This window comes from Ixodes scapularis, unplaced genomic scaffold (genome assembly GCF_016920785.2).
Source record: "Ixodes scapularis isolate PalLabHiFi unplaced genomic scaffold, ASM1692078v2 PGA_scaffold4__175_contigs__length_147842914, whole genome shotgun sequence".
Lineage (NCBI taxonomy): Eukaryota > Metazoa > Arthropoda > Arachnida > Ixodida > Ixodidae > Ixodes > Ixodes scapularis.
This window is the reverse complement of record NW_024609879.1, coordinates 93,513,600-93,525,447: the sequence shown is the minus strand read 5'-3', so window position 1 is coordinate 93,525,447 and position 11,848 is coordinate 93,513,600. Positions and strand designations below refer to the sequence as shown.

At 44.1% G+C, this 11,848-nt stretch overlaps 1 pseudogene; it reads right to left on the bottom strand.

The window, feature by feature from the left end:
- Positions 1-256: 256 nt before the first annotated feature.
- Positions 257-2,333, bottom strand: LOC115331112 (annotated as a pseudogene).
- Positions 2,334-11,848: the final 9,515 nt, after the last annotated feature.

Sequence of the window (11,848 nt, the reverse complement as noted above, 5' to 3'; positions counted from 1 at the left end):
AAATAGCAGTGTAGCGAGCCCCACGCTCTCTTGGTGCTGCAAAGCCAAAATTAACCATAAAATAAATGTGAATGAAATTCCAAAAATTTCTGCAAACCATAGCAGAAAAAGGACTTTTACAAAATCCGACTTAGATGACAATACTGAATCATACCCTCATTCTCTGCTGGCGAACATCAAGTTAAAACCAAAGCTTACTTGGTATAGCTCGTAGCTTGTAGAATGCTCATCAACGGTAGTGAGGCAGAAAGGCAACTCCTTTAGCTAGGAAAGTAGTTTATTTGTGATTCACTGAATCCACAAAGAACAGATGAGTACAGTAACAGACACATTTCTTTTTAGAACTTCAGGAACACAATTCAAACAGGAGCAAAGTGACAAACGTAGGTTAAAATGTGAGGAAATCCAGAGAACTTGGTGGAATCACTTTTCAAAATGTTGTCACAAAAATTTATACACGGGATTCAATGTGCCTTAGTAAGCCCCAATGCTCCTCATCCACCTAAAATGAAGTTAAAAGTCGCTCTATACGTCATAGAACAAAAATAATACCAAAGATAAAAGCAGCAAAACTCTATACAACAAAAGCATTAAGATAAAATGCTACTAAGCAGTACTGCAGCTGTTGCCTACTGCAGTAGATAACGTTAACTGATGAATATCCATGTTTCTCAACCTCAGGTGAACAAATTTCAACACACAAACAGTGAAACACACGGTAAAACATGAAAACTCTTCCACATGAATGACCTCCAGAAATTCCATGGCTCCGATTCCTCACTTGTGCATTCTTTTTCTATGCCTACTTAAATGGGTTTTTGTGCCAAACACTTGCCCACATGCTTCACACTTGTAAGGCCGCTCCCCACTGTGGGTTCGTTTATGACTCAAGAAGTTTGATTGAGCAGAAAATGTTTTCTCACAGATGCCACACTGATACGGTTTCTCCCCCGTATGGACTCTTTTGTGAGTAACCAGGTGATCTTTCTTTCCAAATGTCTTCTGGCAAACCTCACAGCGAAACGGTTTCTCCCCCGTGTGAGTCCTCATGTGAGTCTGTAAGGTACCGATTACAGCAAACGCTCTCTCGCACACAAAGCAGCGGAATGGCTTCTCTCCCGTGTGAGTCCTCATGTGAAGCCGTAAGTTGCAATTTACAGCAAACACTCTCTCGCAGACAGAGCAGCGGAAAGGCTTCTCCCCTGTGTGCGTCCTTTTGTGCCTGGTGACATCGTTTTGATAAGGAGTGGTGTAAGGGCAGAACTCACAGTCGTACATGCCCTGATGTCGTGGTCGCGTCTCGGGTTGCGACTCAACCAGTTCGCCTGTAGGGGAAAAGAAGTCGCTCTCGCTGTCCCCATCGTCCCAGAAGACTGCTTTGGTCGGCACTGTTAGGGAGACCCGAGAAACAAGGAGAGTCAATGACAATGAAAGTCCAATGCCAACGCGCAAGCATTAGACAAATTTGGCAAATCGGCATTGCAATCAGCAGAAACTGGAACACACAAACAAGCGTACCGACACCTGTTCATTTGAGAGCAAAGAAAACAAACGCGTCAAATAAAAACTTCAAGTATTGAGAAAGGCTGTAAGGCTGTTATTACACGAAAGTATTATCACACTTTGAATCAGCATAGCCCATTCATGCAGATCATTTTCATGTGCACTTTATTTTTCAATGAATTCAGCTCATCTCGCATCCTAAGAGCCTTAAGGAACAATAAAAGAGCCTAATCTCTGGGCCTGTGAATTGCCGTGAAATATAAGGCTGCAGTGAAGGTAGCATGTAGCCTGCGAAGTCTGTCTGCTGTAATAATATTCTAGAAAAAGTCACCATACAGTCAATGTCACTGTACATCAATGAAAAATCACACACTACTTGAGTATCCAAGTACTTCTTCCAGTGAAAGAATGTGATCAAAAAACCCCAATTGCTGACATCTTGTAATCCCAAACACCAGGCAAGAGCAAGCGGTGCAAAACAATCCTGTCGCACAGGTTTTCTTTGTACAAATAGAGTGGTGGTGAATGCAATCACATTGGTTGACTGCTTGAGCTAATCTAAATTACTGGGATCCGTCTGGTGCAAAAGGAGATGCTCATTTTGATTCAATGATGCTGGACTGGTTGGTATAAGCAAATTAGACTGCACAAAAAATGCATGCTCTCAAAAGTAGAGTTGGCCAGTCAGAAGAAGTCTCCTTGCAAAGCAACAACGTGCCATTAGCCGAATCCCGGAGAAAAGCTCACCGCAAAACCGGCGGATGCGGAGAAAAGCTCACCGGCCATTTAGCTTATGCGGAGAAACGGTCACAGATTGTTGTCCTTCTTTTCATATGGAGGCTGTTGGAGCCTGCGTAACATATATAAATGTATTATCATTAAAATTCGCCAGTTTTGTAAAAAAAAAAAAAATGTCAGTTTTTGTAATATTGTTAAGCTTATTGGTAGGGCTACGTGTTTTCGGAGTTTATTTCTTGCGAAATTCGGGAGTGTTTTTCGGAGTTTTTTTTTTTTAGCAAATATAGGGTGTTTATCAGAGTTTATTTTTCATAAATCCCCCATTCTCTGAAATTTGGAGAATGATTTCGCAGTGTTTCCTATTAAAAAAAATAATAACTCGGTGCAAACGTATGCCAGATTAAAAAAAAAAAACTCGCTTGTCTCAATTTTTTTTTCATTTGAATTTGGCGTTGGTGTCATTGGCAATACTAAATTGTCCTACGACAAAAGTTGCACACAAGTGTGACTTCAATAAACGCCGATACCTTAAAATCAATAAACTGCCGGAGGTAGCCGCAAGGAAGCTCGTAGTCATCCCATCAACCTATCCCGCAACCGCACGAGGTGGAGTGGATAAAGGAGCGGTGCAACGATATTCAATTGGAATGTTTTTCACTTGACACGAGCTTATTGGCACACCTGGGACTCAAGGATACTCACACGCAACGCCACTGGCCAAGAAACTCGATATCCTTTGTTGCAGTGTAATTTCAAGGACAAAAGCGATCATTTTCATTCAATCTCTCCTTTGCAAAATTTGATGACGTAACGTGGGGATCGCAGTACACCCAAGTGACGATATTTCAATGCGGTTCATAGATTGGACCCGAGCATTGCGTGGGCACTCGACTTGGGCTCGTGATAATCGCTAGCTCGAGGAGCATCCGGGTAGTGACCCGTGTCCAATCGCTGCAACGACGACAACAGCCAAGCCATAACAATGTCTGGAACTCAGCGCGTGTCCTGCGCTTTGCCAACCCCAGCGCGTGGCTATGATCAACACTGGCGGCATATAATCGGCTCCAGATCACGTGGCCGCTTGTTCTGGCTGCGAGTTGAGGGGGTGAACGCTGGTCATTTTTCTTTAATTTTTTTTTTTTTAGACTTCTATTGCGTGGGGTGAAAAACGAACGCGTGTTTCATAGGTCATTAACGTTAGGGATCCGTTTTAAGCGGTATTTGAGCAAAGTACAAAAATTGTTGCATTGCATAGAGAAGTTTCAACTGCCCCCTTCCCTATTTTATACAACCTCTATGGTCCATAGCTTTCTATGTTACCCCAGAAACATACCTTCTCCTTTCTCTAAATCCCAAATCCCATGACCCAAACTGGAAACCAAAGGAGTGGCTTTTGTCGGGACACGAACGGTACAATGACCTGTTTCCCTGAACCAACCTTGATGAGACAAGCCGTAAGACCCTGTTTTGACAACTGTCCGATGCTTGAAAGATAATTATGGTGTCATTTTCCCAGGACCACTGATCATGCGCTGCTCAAATTGTAAAAAGTTACTTTTTCTTATTTTGCTGTGTGTGTGTGTGTGTGTGTGTGGGGGGGGGGGGGGTGGCATGGGCACATATAACAATTCGAAGTTTATCGGATAAATCCGAATTGACAAAATTTGTACCGGCGGGTGTTTTGGGGAGTTTTTCGGCTTTATTAGAAAACACAGCCTTACTTATTGGGAATATTGCTCCCAAATTGACAATTGCAGGCGAGTATTTTTTTGTGCTTTGCTTTCTATGGAACGAAAGCCTAGCTGAAAAGTTTATGCATGTGAAGAACAGGAAAAAGTTTCAAAACTTAATGTGAAATTGCCTGCGCAACAACTTGGTGCCTGAAATCCTCTTTAAGGTTTTTGTTAACTAGTTAGTAGAACTAGTCAGTAGAATATCGAGGCTTCTTTTTTCTACGGACAAGCACGTTTTCTAACTGTTCACGCTGGTGTTTCCACACGTTGCCTTTGTGTGATAGTGCCCTTTTACGGCGAGCCACCCATGAGACCTTGAAGGCTGCACATTGTCACCGTTGTTACTCGTGACCTATATAATAACTAGGTAAGGTAGAGAATTGGGCGAGTTGGGGGTAAACGTTATATGTGATGAAAATTGCTCAAACAACGAGTACGGAGTGACAACAACAAACTCGACAGGACAAAGCTGTTCTTGTCTAAAGATTCATTAGTGAAAAAAAGATAATATGCAAACGATCGGGAGTCAAAGAAAGAATAAAAACACTTAAGGACAAGGACAGACAGCACAGTTCTTTCAACTAGCAACACACATTTACTGGTGTCTCCTTCAATAGTGCTATCTTCCTAACGTTTGAGACTAAAGAGGAAGATGCGGAAATTAATATATTTATATACACCCGGAAAAAAAAAGTGTTTTTATTCTTTCTTTGACTCCCGTATTTTCACCAACACGCTCTTTCATCTTTGCAAACGATCGACACACCGCTATTCATATTAGCTCGCAAAAAAACAAACCTCTTTATCTGAAAGAGCTACCTTTGGCGCTCTGTCAAGCTGTCAATGAGTTGTCTTTTTTGCGGATGTCCGATGTTCTGATTTTATAATTGCTGCGTCATTAATATACAGAATGGGTGATTACTAATTTCTGAGGAATTAGTAAATATGCCCAATGAACTTCAAGAATATTACAAAAAAGAGGAAAATTATTTTTAATGAAGTGAGTAATTCTAATTGTGTTAAATTGCCACGTGTGACTCACAATCCGCTAAGCTAAGAAAAAAGAAGAAAAAAAAATCGGTGAGGTTTTCTCCGCATCTGCCGGTTTTGCGGTGAGATTTTTCTCCAGTGAGCTTTTCTCCAGTGAGCTATACTCTGGTGAGCTTTTTTCCGGTGATAAATTTTCCAGCGAGCTTTTCTTCGCTGCCCTCATTTGCTGCATCTTGCCACGGAGGCCAGACTTGACGTGCAAGCTTGAAAAGAGTGTGAGGTAAGCATTTGACTACTTTTTAAAGGGATACTACAACGAAATTTCGGCGCTCATTTTTTGGCCTATATGTGTTCAAAACAGCAGTATCACATGGAACATACCAATATCTTGTTAAAAAAGTCTCGAAAAGGAATTTTAAAACGAATTAAACAATTAGCAAAGAGCACCTGGTGGATGTCGCTAACGCCTCGTTTGTAATGCTCGTCTAGGAACCTTGGCAGCTAGTGACGGAGGTTGTCTCGTCTCCGGCCACGACGAGAGAAGGGGGGAAGGAGGAACTCTCCTCTTCCCGAGAATCCCTTTTGTGTGTCGCAGAAGTCGCTATTGTCCCCCTAGAAGATTATAGAAGATTAACCCGTCACTCAAAATTCGTACAAAAGCAGCCGCTTCGGTGGCTGGAACGACTAGGCCATCCTCTCGACGTCAGCCTCGCCGTAGCTTTGCTCGTCTTGAGACGACCTACGTCACGATTGCGTTGGATGTCACGTGCTCTAAGCTGGGCCTTCTCCGAGCGCTTGCCAGAGTGGGCCATTTATAACGAAAAATACAGCCACCATGATCAAAATACAAACGTGCGATTGTCATTTACGGATATTGTGGATCATATTCAACCTATTTTTGAACACGACGGGAATATTTCAAATTTCGTTGAAGTATCCCTTTAAAACCCCAAGCACAGCACACTGACATAAACACCAAAAGCAAATCATAATAAAAAAAACGGTAACAGGAGTGTTTAGAAAAAAACTTGCATGTAAAACGAACAGGACTACTATTTATATGGCCGTACTCTGTACTGGACATTCAAGTTCGACTTTTGCTTCATGCTCTTGATTTGAGAAAATCGTGCGCCAGAACTGTAATAAAATAGAAAAGGCAGATTGATAACAGGGTCAACGATCGAAATGCAGCAAAAGAATTTAGAAGCGGTGTATAAGGCCAAGATCCTTCAAAAACTCATGAACCTGTGTATGTGGAATGAGCGGTCCTCCCCAAGCAAAAGTATCAGATGAAATGGAACATGCTCATGGTAAAACAATGCAAAATGTTTGCGACGTTCACGCTCATATTTTGGGCAGACTAAGAGAATATGTAGAATAGTTAGGGGTTCAGAGCAGGAATCGCACTTGTGTGCTCCTTCTCCTCTTAGATGTCCATCAGTGAAATGCATATGTCCTATCCGCAATCGACACAGAATATTCCTCAAAGAAAAAGCCGTTTACAACTCCCCGTAACACCGAATTAGAGCGCAGCTCTTGAGGAGGGAAGGGTACTGGGGGGGGGGGGGGGGCGGGGTGAAGTGACCTGGGGGGTCACGTGACGATGCCGATGATGTTATCAGTGACGTCACCGATGACGTCATCAGTGACGATGACGATGCGGACTCCGATGACGTCATCAGCGGTGATGACGATGCGGATGTCAGTGACGTCACTGATGACGTCATCCATGATGAGGACGATGCGGATGCCGGTGACGTCATCAGTGATGACGATGCGGATGCCGGTGAGGTCATCAGTGACGTCACTGATGACGTCATCAGTGATGACGATGCGGATGCCGGTGACGTCATCAGTGACGATGACGTCATCGGGGAGGCCACGTGACCTCGGCGGGGGTTACGTGACCTTGGGGGTGGTCACGTGACCTCGGGAGGGTGTCACGTGACCTCGGGGGGGGGGGGGGGGGTCACGTAACCTCGGGGGAGGGGTTCACGTGACCTCGGGGGGGGGGGGGGGGTCACGTGACTTGAGGAGTCACATGAACTTGTGGGCCACGTGACCCTAGGGGAGGGGTCACGTGACCCCACAAGGTCACGTGACCTTGGGGTGACTTCGGTTACGCCGACGGCGACGCCGCTCAAGCCGGGAACGGGCCCCCAAGAGCTGCGCTCTAAAAAAACACCTCGCGATGCCTGCGACTTTTCCATTCAGTTAGAGTGCTTTTGATGACGTGAAGTTTATTGTGGGTGTCAGTGTCCCATTCCCTTTGCCAGTTCTTTGTTAGCTGCCTTTGTAGTTTTGCTCCACGATCAGCCGAAGTTGCGGCAGCTCGATCGGCCTCCTCATTACCAGCTATGCCCATGTGGCTGGGTACCCAGCAGAGCTGAATAGCTAGTTTCAGCTCCAGTGCTTTAAGCGCTCGTCAATGCGGATCTGTTACCAAGAGGGTTCTTATTGTACTAATCAAGTCGGAGAAAACAACCGTGTTAAGGAATTTATGTTTCAAAACGTGCTTAACTGTCATTATTAAACCCTAGAGCTCGGCTGCGAGCACTGTGGCATCTCTAATTATGCTTCGAACACACTGAATGAACCCCGAAACAAGAGCACATCCAACGTACTCTGCAGTTTTTGTGCCATCTGTAATCAGACTATGGTAATTTCCGTAACGGGCATGCATTTCAAGAAGTTCTTGTCTTATGACATCTACAGGCACTACTTTCTTGTTATATTTGGTCAAGGAGAGATTGCTGTTTATTATGTTGTTCTTCCAAGGGGCCAGTGGTTGCTGGAGTTCAACAAAAGGACCAGGTGCTTCAAAGCTATGTTGTCCAGTCAGTATTTTTATGCGCAAAGCAAAAGGTTTTGTGATAGATGGTCTATTCTGAAAGGTGCATTCATATTGTATAGTTTGTATGATAGAGTGGACAGGATTGTTTGGCAAAGAGCGAATTTCGAGATATTATGGTATATATATGTATGTGTGTGTGTGTGTGTCTTTTAAGATACCTTAAGTTGCCTGGTTAGGGCATTATATGAGGGGAGATACAAAATTTGATGACACAAAATGCAACATACAAGAACTCACATAGTATTGCAAAAAAAGAACGACATCAATCTAGAAAAAAAATAGCAATATTGATAAATACAAAACAAAGAAATTCACATGAACACACACATCATTAATGAGTACTGCGAAGTAATAATTCACATTGTGCTGAGAGTTTTGTTCTATCTGTAGTTTCTACAATATTATGGGGAAGAGAGTTCCACTCGGAAATGGCAGGCTGCAATGGGGAGTTGAGAAATTGGTTCGTACAACACTTTTGCAAGGGAATTTTGTGAGGACGATCAAGTTCAGAAAAAATGTGATAAGGAGGAAGTAATAACCGCTCCTTGACGGGAACATTAAAATGATAAATGTTGCGAATGAATGCAAGGCCGGTGTCCAATGAAAACAAATTTGTGCTTTAGGGCCGATACGCTCGTAGATGGTGAATAGTCCTCAAAATATAAAACGTGCTCCCTTGTTTTGAATTTTTTTTTTCTATTTTATTAATCAGATAATCCCGGAAAGAAGCCCATGTGATACCAGCATACTCAAGCTGGGACCTAACGATTGACTTGAATGCTGGCAGACGAGCTTCGGTAGATGCTAAAAACAATTTTCGTCTAATGAACTCCAATGATTGACTTGTCTTATTTACTCGTAATAAATTGTGTTCATGCCAACTTAGGCTATAAAAAATATATATATATCTAGGGTTCTGTGTTTCAAGATTTTGTTCTTTCTCAGCCGTTGAGTGTTTCTCAGGGTCGGTTTCTTGGTTTTGGACCAACAAATAACAGAACTTATTCTGAAGAAAACGGAACATCGGGGATTCCGGCACTTCTAACGAACACATGCGAAAGCCGAACGCTCGGAAATTGCTGGTACCGATGAGAAAGAAACGAGGCAAAAGATACGATTGCTAACAAGAAAAAAAAAAAAAAAAAAGTCTCGCAGACAGTTCAGTGTGGGTTGTGTTCCGGGTCAACGCAAAACAAAGCCTGCGATGCTCAAAATCTTCTAACACAAAAACTGCCCCAAGGGGTTCTCTGGCTTTCTCTGATTCTGATAAAACCAGCGTGGGGTTTGATTTACGGAGTTCATCAGTATATGCCGAAAACACGAAACCCTATTTATTACCTATATTTGCTGATTGGCTAGAATCATACTGTAAAATCCTAAATGCATTCCCCCCCCCCCCCCCCCCCCCCCCTTGGCAATCGTTCATCCATTTTTCGGGTTGAATATCTGCGAGGTGAAAGCCACCGAAACATCGCCCACCTCGTCAAACTCACGCGGCATCCAACGGGACTTTCTCCGGCAGCGACACTCCCGGTTAAAATAAAATGTGGCGGGGTTCCAAACTGACAAGATGAGGGAAATGACGGCTGTGCCTCTAACAAGCATTAGATTATGCTGCCGTGGCACGCGACGAGAAACGTTGCAAACATATGCCAAACAAATAACTGCCAGCGAGCGATTGCCAAACATTTTATCCTTTACCTATGTAACTGTATTTTATTGCCATCCATCTTCGTTTCCACCGCCGCTCGCTCTCGGCAATACGCAACACAGATAGCCAACAATTATAGTTGCGCTGGAGCCATTCATTCAGCACCGCAACCGAAGTCCCCACAACCCCCACGACGCCGCAGCACGCTGTCGCGCCGCCGGTTGGATGCGTTTTCCTACGCCGCCGCCGCGAGTTTGTAGATCGTTTTCGCCGTCCCACAATGCCCTTCGCAACCCGCTACGATACCCGGAACTCTACAGTCAAGGCTATCGGCGCGCAGGCGCAGTAGCAACTTCTTCGTTGTGGAGGGCTTAGCGGAGGGGGAAACGCAGTCTACGAAAACTCCCTATTGGCGCATAGGTCTATCTTGTGGTGCTTTGAATTTTTTCAGTTTTTTTTTTTTTTTTTTTTTTTGCTAATGAGCAACTTTTACAGACCATAGAAAGCTCCCGAAAAAGCGCAGGCACCACGTGACCATAGCGGCCAGTCACGTGACCGTAGCGGACACTTTTCTGCGGGTTCCCACGGGCACCAACTACAAATTCGTTTTGCGTCTAAACATAGCAGTAAAAAAAAAAAAAATCCGTTGTACATTTGTTTTTTGACATCCTTTTCCCATCTAGGCTGTTTAAAAAGAAATGTTTTCTTCATTTGCATATATGTTCTTTAGCATTCGGAAAATATACCATGGTTTGGCACAGGTTCGCTACACTATAGTAAGTTACAGGTAAAGAAGGTAGCAGCAAATGCCCCTCAAAGGGATTGATATATCCCTCCGCCACCTGCGCATCCAATAGCATCCCATCGTTTCCGTGACGTCACGTTCAACGCGGGAGAGGGTTTTGCCTTCCTGTAAATATGCCTTATCTTTCGACCTTGACTTAGCGTTGTGGAAGCCACGAGTGGGAGATTAGAGTTTTCCCCCTCAGAAGGAACGTATATCTATCTAAATAATCGCCTTTATGATAGTCATATCTGGTTAAATTTTGTCTGTCACGAGACCTCACCGGTAAAGAAAAACATACGATGAAGGGCGGGTGAAAAATGTCAGGTTCCACAAGGGTATAGATAACTAACACTACATTTTCTATAGGGCAGTTTGAAAGAAAAAGATCAAGAACATTCCCGGCCGTGTTCCTGAAATGATTATGCTGAGTTAGACAATTAAAATTAATGAAATCTACTAAACGTGACACTTTTACTACCGTTTGATTATTTCGACTACTGCTTAAACTGGTCGACCAGTTCACTCCTGGTAGATCAAAATCGCCGTACATGTGCACTTTAAATTTCGAAAAATCAATTTGTTGTCAAGCATTTGTAAATGTTTTACGAACACACTCGAATCCGAGAGCGGAGGAAAGTAGTAGATTCCGACGAGGTAATTAATCCCATCGCGTGATAATAATTCAGCCCATACGCATTCTGCATAGGTTTCCAAATCTAATATTCGCCCGCACGGTTGTCAAGACCCCCTCGCCAAATTTCTTCTCGGTTGCACCGTAATCCCTGTCCCTTCCATAAACACTGTATCATGTTGGAAAGTAACTGGTGCTAGAAATTTATTTCAGTAGCCAAGTTTCAGTTAAACAGAACGTGTCAAAATTAGTGGAAACAACAGTTGACATACAGTCATCTGCTTTCGTCCTCAAACCGCGAGTGTTCAGATAAGAGGGCTCGGCGTCCACGCAGCGAGCAAGATGCTCAAATTCACCTTGTTCATCACGCAGATGCTGCCGTGGCTTTTCTGCCAGTCTGAAACCGCAAGGCAGTTCTACGTGCCACGACATGACGCAGCTGACACGGCTCTCATCCTACTCGGCAGCCAAGATTGGCTACCGACCATTTCGCCTACATCGACGTCATCAGCGGCTGGGCTATTTAACCATCAACGGGACCTGCACGATCTGAGAGGGCTCGGCGTCCACGCAGCGAGCAAGATGCTCAAATTCACCTTGTTCATCACGCAGATGCTGCCGTGGCTTTTCTGCCAGTCTGAAACCGCAAGGCAGTTCTACGTGCCACGACATGACGCAGCTGACACGGCTCTCATCCTACTCGGCAGCCAAGATTGGCTACCGACCATTTCGCCTACATCGACGTCATCAGCGGCTGGGCTATTTAACCATCAACGGGACCTGCACGATCTGAGAGGGCTCGGCGTCCACGCAGCGAGCAAGATGCTCAAATTCACCTTGTTCATCACGCAGGTTAGTTATACAACAAATCTACATGAGTTCCGTAGCGATTGTAGATTTTTGTTGGTCCTGCCGAGCCCTCAAAAGTGTCGTGAAATGCTCTATGATTGTTGGTACGTTG